At 48.3% G+C, this 12,028-nt stretch overlaps 1 long non-coding RNA gene across 16 annotated transcripts; it reads left to right on the top strand.

Moving 5' to 3' along the window:
• The first annotated feature begins 1,388 nt into the window (after positions 1–1,388).
• LOC125696549 (uncharacterized) lies at positions 1,389–7,378 on the top strand. 16 transcript variants are annotated; one of them, XR_007378398.1, is made up of 11 exons: positions 1,389–2,200; positions 2,305–2,386; positions 2,570–2,678; positions 2,773–2,858; positions 2,952–3,036; positions 3,141–3,681; positions 3,783–3,989; positions 4,859–4,923; positions 5,367–5,500; positions 5,786–5,833; positions 5,948–7,378. It is a non-coding gene; the product is annotated as an uncharacterized LOC125696549 (long non-coding RNA). The 16 variants fall into 16 exon arrangements; XR_007378394.1 differs by having other exon boundaries at positions 1,390–2,200; positions 2,947–3,036; positions 3,170–3,681; XR_007378395.1 differs by having other exon boundaries at positions 1,390–2,200; positions 3,170–3,681.
• Positions 7,379–12,028: the final 4,650 nt, after the last annotated feature.

Consider the following 12,028-nt stretch of genomic DNA (forward strand, 5'->3'; position numbering starts at 1 on the left):
TCCAGCCGGCGTGTACCTGCAGTGTCTGAGGAAAAAAGTCTTCACTTAAAAGCAGGTTATGGGTTGTTTGTAGGTTTGCAGGGGTCCTGAATAAGCATTTATTAGACACCATTAAGAACTCCTTTTTGTACAGATAGTGCAATGTTTATAATTTATCATGGGCGAGAGGTTCCACCCTCTGCAAGACAACGATTCCTGAGCTTTTAGTAACTCTTGTTTAGATCGACGCTAGGTACATTTCAGAGTCCTTAACTCTTGTACCTCCATGAAAAGAAATGTGAGCTTTTTAAGTCAAATTTTATCTTTATGAACACAAAATGACAGAAAGCCCTTCTCTCAATCACGTAGGAATTTCACTAATTCCAGCCTTCCTAGCAATCACACGATGAACCACGAAAAGATGCAGGTTAAATTTCTCATTCGACAACCATACTGCATGTAATCTTCATGAAGATCCCGCATGTCACCAATTATGCAAGCATCATTAAGCACTGAGTGAATACATCCGCAGTTCCAACTCTCCTTTGCCAGTATCGAACAATTAGAGCGTGTGCACAGAAAGAGAAACAACGATCTGACGCTGTAGCACAGCGTGTGGATGGAGATGTGCACATGCAAGATGAGTCCGGAGCCCTTCTGCACGTTGTCACTGCATCGTCGGGGCAGACTGCTGGCTGCCAAAGACAAAACGTGAGGATTGCTCCGTAGCTCCGGTTCAGGATAAAGTTGCTGTCTTGTCATCCAGGGGGAGCCCATCCCAGACCTCCCCGGTTCTCCTCAGTATGGGGCTATCTGCACCAGCTGAAGGAGGATGCCCTAAGATCACAGCTCTGGCCTTTTTCATCCCACATTAACACGTGAAGGCTCTCAGGCCCCTTCTGTACCTTCTGGATAGCTTGCCCTTTCTGTTTCATTCACCACAGCTTTCGGCAGCTTTGAATCACCCGGTGATTTGTAGGCACAAAGAGGTGTGAGAGGAATCCGTGGGCAACTTCTTCAGGCCTCTCAGTCAGATTCTATGCCTGGCACCTCTTTCCTTTGAGCAGACATGCCCATTCACAGACAGCAGGTTCTCAAAGCAGGGGACACATGTCAATCATTCCTTTGTAAGCCGAGGAGTTGTACCACACAGAACCGTTGGTGAAGCTCCGCTTCCGATTTCCACCGGTCAGCAATTTTCCCAGGTGCATCATTCACCCATTTGGGCGTTTGTCAGATCTCCACTCCCACATTTCTACTGCTGCCTTGTCACGTTTTCTCTGTCAGGTACCAAGTTTTTACACGTTCAACAAACTTTTTTTTTTTTCTCTTTTGTTTTTTTTTTTGGACAAGGGGAGAGGGAAAGCAGAGCAAAGACAGCACGCAGCAGGGGCCTCTGGAAACTGTTAAGGCTGAAGACGTTCTTTGAAAGGGCGTCGCGTGAGATGCAAAGTGATCCGTTTGAATTCGACACTATTCTTTAACTTATTAGTGAATCTCGCAGCGAGGCGAGGAGAAGCGCATAACAAACTTTAATGTTAAGTGCAGTTAAAGTCCTTAACTCAGATCTAGAGTCCACGTGTCTAACTGTCAGAGTCCCCGGCCGGCCCTAACGAGCCCCACCGGCGCTAACGAGGCAACGACTCCCAGCTGCCGAGGGGCCGCGGCCTCCCGAGCACAGCTGCGCCTCGTTCGCAGCGCGGGGCGGATCCGCTCCAAAGCCTCTTAAGCTCCGCCGGAGGCCGCTGGGAGCCACGAGAGGGCTGCCGGAGTGCATCGTCTGCGGGAGCGGGCTCCGTTTCTGTTGTCCGGTCGTTATGCCGCCGGGGCTGCGAAAGCTCCGCGAGGGGCTGCTCTTAGAACGGGACCTTGGGATTCTTTGTAACGTTCTCTGCTGTTGCGTTGTTTTGTTTCAGGTTGTGGAGAGCCGTCTCCCGGTAAAGATCAGCGCGAACCGGTGAATCGTTCTGGTGGCGGCGGGACCGCGGAAGCGGCCGGTGCTCGGGTCCGTCCTCTCTCGCCGGGCTCCGTTCGGGGGCCGGCACGGGGCTTCCGCCGGGCTGCCCCGGCTTCTCGGAGCCCGTGTCACATCGGCGCCCGGCTGCCGTCGCGTTTTCGGAGGGAGCTGCCGCTCGGTTCTCCGAGTGCCAACGCGGTCCTGAGGGCTCTCAGTCCCTCTGGGGCTTTTCAGCGGGGACTTCAGTTTCTCCCAGTCTTATCGGTAGGAGCGAGCGGGATGGGGCGGCGTTCCTCCGGGAATGCTGGGAGTGCTGGGAATGAGAAGCAACGGGAACGGCTGCTGAAACGAGTTTTCTCCTATTGCAGGCTGAGCGGAGGTTGCAGCAGAACCTCTCGTCATCCGGACTCGGTGAGATGGCGGAAGCGGCGAGTGTTTGGGAGTCACTAGGTAAGTTCTCTCTTGTTGGGGCTCGTATAGGGCCACCGCTCGGACGCTTCTTTGGGATCAGCACGGCGCCGCCGCCGAGCTGCCCGAGAAGGGTTTTGTGGGTGCTTCAGCCCCTTCTGCTTCCAGCGGTGAGAGCGAGAGGGATGAGACGGTGTATTCCTTCCCCCTCTCACTTATTTGTAGCTTCAGGAGCCTGATCTCATTCCACGTCATCATGAAGACGTGGTGGGAGAGCTCACACGACTGAAATGCTGTTGTGGATGGCCGCGTTCCTTATAGGAGAGACAAACGGGTGAGGTGGTGGAGTTTCTCTTCCTATGAGAGAACTGGAATGTACTGAGCCTCCCCTCCCTGCACGACAAGGTGATGGGACAGCTTGGGTCTAGGTGACAGCTGCAAGTGACCTGACGAGCAAAAATTTCGAAGTGGTCATGGTGAATTCGGTGAGGGGAAATGATGCTGGACCAAGGAGGTAGCCTTCTGTGTTGTGACTGGTTAGACGAGAGAAGGGCTGCGGAAGGTATGGGGGGAATATCTTAACTGTCGGTAACTATCTGAAGTGCAGGAGTCTTGCTGACGGTGACGACGGGCTCATTCAGGCACCGACAGGAGGCGTGAGGTGGAAACATTCACAGACCGGAACGTCAAAAGTAAGACTGCTTGTGCCGCGAGAGTGATAGAATAGGCTGCGGAGTCTCCTTCTCCGGGGGTCTGCAGGCTGCGTCCGGATGCTTTTCCGTGTGACGCGTGACAGGGAATCGGCCCCGGACGACATCGTCGCAGGGCGAGTGCCGCAACGGATCATTTAGCAGCGAGGATCCGCCTGAGCGTGGGAGCGGTTTCACCGGCGGTGAGCGACCCGAGGGCTGCCCTCCCCCAGCGTCCTCTGAGAAGCGGTTCACGGAGCTCTCCTGCGTGTCCAGGGCCGGAGCGAGGATCGCGCTGGTGAGGGAAGCGGTGTCCTCCGGTGCCTGATCTGTGAGTGCTGCTTCCAGGCTCGAGTTTCCAGCTGGGATCGGGTGCCCTGGGACACAAGTTTTTGTTTGAGGGTGTTGGGGTGTGTGGTTTCTTTTTTGAGTCTTCAAGGTGCGTGTGGTGGCTCTACTGCTGGAAGAATGGAATTGACAGACTGAGGGGAGAAGCGCAGCCTGCAGGATTCTGTCACCTGTTCCTGCGGGGAGCTTGGTGAGGTCCACCTTGGCCAAGGTGTTGCAGCAGGCATCCTGAGAGGAAAGTCCCTGTTCTCGGCTGGCAGGCGTGGTGCACCCACGGAAGGAGCAGAGGAGAGCCCCCAGGTAGGCACTGTTTGTAGCGGTGTGTCGGGTAGGTGGTCAGTCTCCTCGGTGGGTGTCTGTGTAGTCCTTTGACCTGGGAGCCCCTGTTGGGATCCCTTTAGTGGGTGTAGCGGTGGAGGTCGGTTAGTGTATGGGCACTGCTGAATGACGGTCTGAACCTCTGACCACCTACGTGAGCACAAGTGAAGGCAATTCAGCTGCCCTCCTGGAAGGGGTGGAGCCTGGCTGCACCTCTCTGAGATCCATTGAAGAGCTGACTACGAGTGTGGAAGGATCTCTTGGAGTCTTCCCTGTAAGCCTGGAAAAAGGTAAGCCTTTCTACTATTTTTTGGTGTGGTGACTTGTTTGGCCTAAGTTTTTGTGGTTTTTGTGTTGGTTTTTTTTTTCTGTCTGGGTGTCTTCTAAGTTTTTGTGGGTTTTTGTGTTGGTTTTTTTTTTCTGTCTGGGTGTCTTCTAAGTTTTTGTGGTTTTTGTGTTGGGTTTTTTTTTTCTGTCTGGGTGTCTTCTAAGTTTTTGTGGTTTTTGTGTTGGTTTTTTTTTCTGTCTGGGTGTCTTCTAAGTTTTTGTGGTTTTTGTGTTGGTTTTTTTTTCTGTCTGGGTGTCTTCTAAGTTTTTGTGGTTTTTGTGTTGGTTTTTTTTTCTGTCTGGGTGTCTTCTAAGTTTTTGTGGTTTTTGTGTTGGTTTTTTTTCTGTCTGGGTGTCTTTTTAAGTTTGTGTCTGACAAATCTTTATTCATGGCTTGTACTGTTTGCTTAAGTTTTTCTGGGGGGGAGAGGGCAGCCTGCACACTTGGGTGTGCAGGCTGCCCTCTCCCCCCCATGGTATGGTGCTGTTGACTGAAAATTGCACTATCTCAAAAGAGATTATTTTTTTTGGGTGGGGGGTGGGTGCAGGTCAGTAACGGAAAATTTTCCTGCCCTGCCTGCCTCCTGCCCCCCCCCCGTCTCCTGCCTCCCACCCTCCCTGGCCGGCCCCCCCCCTCCTGCCTCCCACCCTCCCTGGCCGGCCCCCCCCCCTCCTGCCTATCTGGGCCCCCCCCCTCCTGCCTATCTGGGCCCCCCCCCTCCTGCCTATCTGGGCCCCCCCCCTCCTGCCTATCTGGGGGTCTTATCCCTGGGTCCTGGAGTGGGTCCTGTGTGGTGATGGCTGCTCTGTGGTCGTTTTCCCGGTCCTGAAGGTAGGAGATGGAGTTGGGTTCTGTGTCCTGCAGAAGGAGAAAACTCGGTTTATTTCAAGCCCCAGGTAAAGCCTGTTTGAAACTGACATGGGAGGGTGCTTGCTCTGTAGTAATCTAATGTGCAGAGAGTGCTCTCTGAGGCCTGCTCAATTATTATATGAATAAATGTATAAAACTCTCTTGTGGGTAAGGTTTTACTCAGTATTTAAGAGCATGCTTCCTCTATTCTATCTCTACCCAATTGAATCTCTGGGCAGGTGACTTTAAGTTGTCTAAATGTATAGTGAAAAGCTAAGTCTCCTGCTTTGAGAAGTCTATTGCTTCAGTTTTGCTTTGGCAAGAAGTGAGAGAAGGTCTTTAAATATAATTGTTCTCATTTCAACATGTGCCCCCAAAATGTTGGTAACTAAGCTTGCTTCTGTGAGGTGGAAAGCCAGTGATGATAATTCCCTTTTTGTGGAAGAATTATTGGCCTATGGAGGCTGTTTGCAATGGCTTTCTACCGCAGATGTGAATGCCCTGTGTTGTGTGTGAGAACTGGAACGCCTATGAATGTCTGTGCTAACATGGAATGGCCAGGCTCAGCTAGCTCCAGTTCTTGTGGTGAAGTGGATGCCTGCCTGTCTCTGACTGCAAACAACAGTAAGTCCTTGCTTACCTCCAAAAGAAAAGGATGCGGTGTCTGTTCCTGTGCTGCTTGAGCCTTGTTCCCTTGCTGCTGATCTTGTTTTGTGGGTAACACGAGGAGGGAGAAAAATGATCCCGTAACAATCGGCTGTTTGGCACGGCAAGCTCTGTGAAAGAAACACTTTGTAGACTTAGTAACAAATACTTGCCTTTCTGCAGTAAGTAACTTGTAAGTGTCAGGCTGGCTTTACTCCCTGAATGAAGTCACCTGCTATGGTGCCAGTGTTCGTATCTTTGCAGCTGTATTTCTGGATAGAAGTTTCTTGAGCTTCCTGAGCTCAAAGGCGGGTGAGCTGGCTGGAGAGGGGAGTGGCAGCAACTGTCTTGCAGGAGGAAAAAAGACTCTTCCTTTTTTAAGACGGGTTCACTGAGCGCTCTCTGCACTCTCTGGCTTCTTCCTAGGTAACCTGAACTAGTGCTTCTCGGCAAAACCCTTTTGTGTGGAATCTTGGGAAGCTAGTTACTGTGAGCCTTTGTCCCCAGCTGGGGCTGAGCTCTAACGTGAATGACAAAAATACGCTGTGCTTACTTCTTGAGCTTGTCTGGCTCTCTTTGGATTGCATCCTCTTCCTCACATGCATTAGCTGCGTTGGACAGTGTGGGGTCACCTTCAAGCTTGCTGAGGATACAGTTGATCCCACTGTTGGTGTCGCTGATGAAGGTATTAAAGAGCATCATCGCTGTTTGGCTTCTAGGCATGGATTTGTTTTCCTCATCCGCTGAACAGCCTGGCCATCAAATCTTTGCAGTGCTGGAGAGAAGGTTGTTGTGGGGGACAGTGTCAAAAGCCTTACCGAAATCCAGGCAGTTGACAGCAGCAGCTCTTGCCTGGTCTGCTCACGCCGTCGTAGGAAGAAAGGCCAGTAGATTGTTCAGGTGGAATCCACCCTTGTTGAAGCCAGCTTGGTCTCATTTCATTTCTCTCCTCCGTGTGCTCTAGCGCGGATTCCGGGAGGATCTGTTCCACGATCTCCTCCAGCACGGAGACGAGGCTGGCAGGGTGGCAGTTTCCTAAGGCCTCCTTTATACTCCTCTTAAAAATCAGCAGGACGTCACCCTCTTTCCAGCCACCGCGAGGACTTCACTCGAGTGCCCTGACTCCTGAAATCCCGTCGACAGTGGCTTGGCAGCTGCGTACACCGATTCTCTGAAGGCTCTGCTATGCGTTTCGTTGGGACCCGCCAGCTTCCTCAAGTGGCTGCGAAGCTGATCTTTGCTTACGGTGGGAGGGATGCGGTCCTCACCTTTCGGCCGCTGCACCCAGGGGGCGGTGAGGAGCAGCTGACAGTAAACAAGGAGGCAGAAGTGTTGTTAGGTACCTCAACTTTCTCCTCTTCTATTATTAACAGCCTGGACTTTGTTTGTTTTGTCTTGTTTACCTGTGTTTTTCTTGCTGCAAATTTGTCAGCATCTATTGAAGTAACACAGGGCTCTCTCAGCAATGGAAGCAATACTGCCTGGGGGATAAACAGTTACTAGCATTCTAGAAACAGCAAAACTGAAGTTACCAGTCTTGTACGTGTTTCAAAGGTGCTAAAATGTAAACCTCTGATAGAAAAAAACAAATAATTAGAAAGTCAGTCACTGCACTGTGATGCTGCAGGTGCTGGCGTTTGCTTTATAAAACAAGACCTGTCATATCAAATGTAGAACTGTAGATAAATGCAGAAAAGAATGTCTCCTTGGCAATAAACAAAATGCTGGTACAGATCTGAGTGGTGGTGACTTTCTGCTGTGCAGTGTGGTGATACGGCAGTGCTCCATGCTTGCAGGAACGCTGCAAAAAGCAGCAGCTCTAACTGAATTTCAGGGACATTAAGAACCAAGTTTCACTCTCCTTAGAAGGAGGTGAGATGTATGCTGGAAAAGGCTGTGGTGGTTTGAGTGCTGTAAAAAGTTCTTTGTATGACAAGGCAGAAGATTTGCCAGCAATTCAGCACAATCGAGAACAAAGCTAAAAGAAAATCTTAGTGGCTGGGTGCAAAAAAAAAAAAAGGCAAGAAAAAAATAAATAAAAAGCCACCACGAACCCAGTACCAAAAGCTTCCTTTAAACATAAACAGTTAGGTGAAAAGCAACAGCCCTTACTATTCACTCTTCCCCCCTCTGTCTCTAATGTGTTTCTCTAAACTTAAGCACACCAAAAGTGGTTTCCCATATCCGTGCCACAGCATACTTTTTAAGTACTGGCTTGTGAGCTGAAGGAACAGCATCACAGGTAATGTGGTGCAGATGAGGGCAGGGCAAAGCATGCTTGCAGAACAAGGTCAACCTTCAGCATGCCTTAAACTGGAGGAAGCAGTTGGCTGTGGGGCGCACGGAACCAAATATTTCTGTAAAAACCGGTGAGTGCTGCCCATTGGGGGCCAACAGGATTTCACTTAACTGTCACATTCACATCTAAATCAATACAGCATAAAACAGAAGTAGCTTGAGTAACCCCAGTTATTGTGATTGTGTATTTCTGACTGAATATCTGACCTTAAGCATTTGATTGGCAACGAGAGCTGATTCAAGATCTACATAGAGCTGAGATCTGTTCCAGTGCTCAAACAGCAGAGAGGCTTCCTAGGTGCCGGGACACCTGCATGCAATCTGTACATCAAAGAAAACCTCAGACATGAAACATGGCAAGGGATGAGCCTGCTTGCTGCGTGTGCTCTGGGTTACATTACTCATTCCTTTTGAGCATCCGCATTGCTACCAGCGATGGACAGTAGCACTTACTGTTCAGGTCAGTGCTTGCAGAAGTACACTTTTCAGATAAGCTGTCACCGACATAAAAAGAATCCTTAATGCTGCTTCTTCCTACCATAACTATGATAACACTCAAAGCTGGTAGTGCAGCTCTTTTATCTCTACAGCCCAGTAATCTGAAATAAACCTCACCTGAAAATGGTAAATGACTCTCCTCACTGGTGCTCGCAATACATTCCTTGCACTTACTCCATTGTTTCTTTGCATTTGTAGTTGGTTTTTTTTCCCCGTGCCCACAGAGCAGAGCAACATCACTACATGTTGTGTGAATTCAGCAGCCGGTTTGGATGTTCAAGTTGCACAGAGCAGTGGCAGCATACTGAGTGGTGGGTGTAGGTGGGACTAACGATGCAGTTGGAATGGAAGCCCACGCTGCATCTCTAATTTACCGACACCAAACTATTCTGCGCTGCAATGCATACAGAGCTACGTGTACCCTCTTGAAATCTTTATGCTAGTAGGTTTTAGGAAGGACAAGGCTGCTGTGGTTGCTTGTGAAATCTATTGGTTTTAACGTTCTGCAGTTCTCCAGAGACTGGCTCTATCTTCTCAACAGAAAAGCTGCACGATTCCAGTGGAGTTGTGCTGGGATGGCAGCGCATGAAAGACACGAGGACAATTAATGGTGCTCATTTTCAACCTTTCAAAAGTATTAGTATTATTTCAGGAGAAGCCTAGAAATTCATATCATTGAAGTGGAAAAAAGACTCTGAATGAGAAAGTTGAGTTAAAAGTGAGCCACGTTACTGAGAAGGGAAAAACTCCCTGGAAAAATCCCAGTTGTTTCTAAGTACTGTCTGCCCCTGTCAGCTCAGACCACCCCAGCATAGGCTGCATTACTGGAAGAACTGCCTTCAGCATCTACTCATTTCCCAGCTTGTCCTCTGAAGCTGTTGCTAACCATGCAGACTCTAGAAACTAATGCTTTTAAACCTCTGCCTGTACTCCTTCTTGTTGGCCTTGACACTTCAATGATCGAAGTGAAGTGTCCATCTTTGCTCTGTTCGACTGCTGATCATTGCTTTCTTGAGCTGAAGAAACATTTCTCACGATGTTTTCTTCTTGTAGCTTCATCTAGCACAGCACTGACTGATCTGATTCACTTTAATGCCTTTTATTCATTCCTTATGTGCAGTTTAGGGTCTGTGTGGTTGTGCTACTGATTTGCATTAAAAAGAGATGTGTAAATGAGCCTCGTGGAGAAGAACTCAACAGAAAGTTAGTGTGTAAGTTTGAATTAAGTGTTACTCTTCACACACAGGTAATCACTTCTCATGTCATGTAGGGTGTATGAAAGCAAAGTCCATAGGAACAGATAAAAACCTATTTAAACAGAACCACCTTCAACATTCTGGCAATTTTCTCTAAGGAAAGTATGTTTCCCTACTTTAGAAATGAAGCTCAAAAAGCCCAAACAAAATACAAGTAACAGGAAAAAATAGAAAACCAAAACACTGAAAATGTTACATAATCCAGGTTGAAACACCTGTGACTCTACAAACAGGAGGTGATTTCACTAGAAAGACCATCTGGATTCCTTCTGTTCCTCCCTCTCAGTCAACGAGTGAGTTCTGTACCAGCAGCCCCTTCCTACCTCAGTCATTTTGTGCTTGCAGCTGAGGCAAACAGATCCTGTCAGCTGCTGATCTCACTGAAGGTAGCAATCTATCTATTGTCTTTGAATAATTTTTCCTCTCAATGACAAACAGAAGACTCAGTGGGGACTACCCAAATCTGAGTACACCGACACTCCAGTTGCAGGGCTTTTTAGCTCATCTATTTATCTCCAAGGTGATTTTCAGTCTGGAATCAGTCAGTATCTCCCATTTTTAGAAGGCAGTCTATGCATAAACCTTGCTGGCTGATTTGCTTCTCTCTCTGAATATCTCTGTGTTTTTGTTGTTCTAGCAAGGATGTGGATACTAAGCCACTGTCAAGACTATGGGGAAACTTGTAGTACCCAAACAATTGATTTGCTAAAAGATGCAAACAAGTTGATCCTCTTCTTCTATGGAAAAGAGACAAAGGAAGTGGCAGGAATGTGTGCCCTGGGCTGCTACTTCTGGAGTTCCAGTAAGCTTCAGCTGGCACAGATGAAGAAGTACAGAAGTGAAGAAACTCAAGAAAGAGACAGCTAGTAACATGCATTCCTTATTCTGCAAGGACCAAACCACCTGTACACTATTAACTCTGTCTCAGCTAGCACTATAATTGTTATTTACTAGCGCCACAATTGAAACTTATAGAAAGAAAATCCAATGCAAAGCAGCAAAACTGATACCTGCATCCCAAGCCCAACTCTCCTTTCTCCTTTGAAATGAAGGCACGCTTACCTTCAGAGGGCCTGTAAGGCCCTGAGATAAGCAGGGATCTCTGCGTTACAAACCCTCACCTCCACTGCCGACCCTTAAATGAGATCTAGCAGATTGGTTGCACCTGAGCTCTCCTCTCCTGGTTGGCCCTGCCTTCCCAGCAGGTGCTCCATCAGTGGCTCCGGCTGTGACTCAGCATTTCAACTGCCACTAGATTAATACAGCCAGGAAGCAGCAAAATGTGCGCGTCTGTAACACATTGGCTTCCAGAACTGAAACACTGGTGGACTTTGAAGAATCTAGCTATCTATCTCAAAGATACGTAGCCTGCTCCCAAAGTAACTTTTCCTATTTATTGCCATGGGACCTGCAGTGCATGCAAAGAGCACAATAACACTATTTGATAGAGCACATTCTCAGCTACAGAACGCAATCTTTTAACACAGCTGTGCATTTTCACCAGCAGTGAGCAAGAGCCTGCACGCTAGTCAAAATCTGCCCCGGCACGCTCCAGAGCAGCCCTTGGGAGTGCCTGCGCTCACGTGAAGTCGCATATCAGGCTCTACAGCAACCAGAGACAATCAAGACTTGCACAGACATTTTTTAAGTTCTCTAGTACCATCAGCCACAATCAAGTCTCTTGGATTGACTGGCCCCTCCTTGCCAGGAATATTTGCTGTGGACACTTGTACAGCTGAAACAAACAAATCAGCAGGAGGTCAGCAGGAAATAAATTGCTGACCACCTCAGGAAAAGAGAAAGCCAGCAGAGCAGAGGGAGTGCATGCAAGTTATGTCTTCTGAGGCAGATAGAAAAATGAAAAGAAAGTATTTTTGATGCTTCAAAGCGTGGCATTCTGCTGGTCTTTCACTGCTGTTTCTCTTAACCTGAATCAAATACACTTGCAGGGCAGGGTTACTTTCAATGTGCTGACGGATTTATCCCAAACACTTCCTCCCCTTTGAACACCAGTCATGTTTCCACTAGCAACAACTCACCGGTTGGAAAACAACTCGCCAAGTGGAAAAGAATCCAGCCTATAGGAAAACCAGAGAAGAAAAAACTAACAACCTGTTGACAAAAGCAGAGCTAGTAACTGAACGGATGAAGATTACGCAGAAGCATGCTATTAAAGCACTGAAGCATAGGGATGAATGCTTCTGCACTCTTTGCCAGTCTTTCCTCCTTGAAAACCATTTTCTAAAATGGATTATTTGGACATTTGGAGCGACATCATGAGTTCTAAGTGGGGGAAAAGAAAGCGTAAAAGTGCTCAAGGCAGCTGATGCAGCAAACACTTCCATCGCATCCAGATAAGTGAGATGAAGAAAAAAAAAGACAAACAGAAGGACATTAAGGAGCCAGAAGTAATATTGTATGAAGCTGATTTCTGATGAGTGAACTGCTAATGAGC

This window comes from Lagopus muta, chromosome 8 (assembly GCF_023343835.1).
Source record: "Lagopus muta isolate bLagMut1 chromosome 8, bLagMut1 primary, whole genome shotgun sequence".
In the NCBI taxonomy this organism is placed as follows: domain Eukaryota; kingdom Metazoa; phylum Chordata; class Aves; order Galliformes; family Phasianidae; genus Lagopus; species Lagopus muta.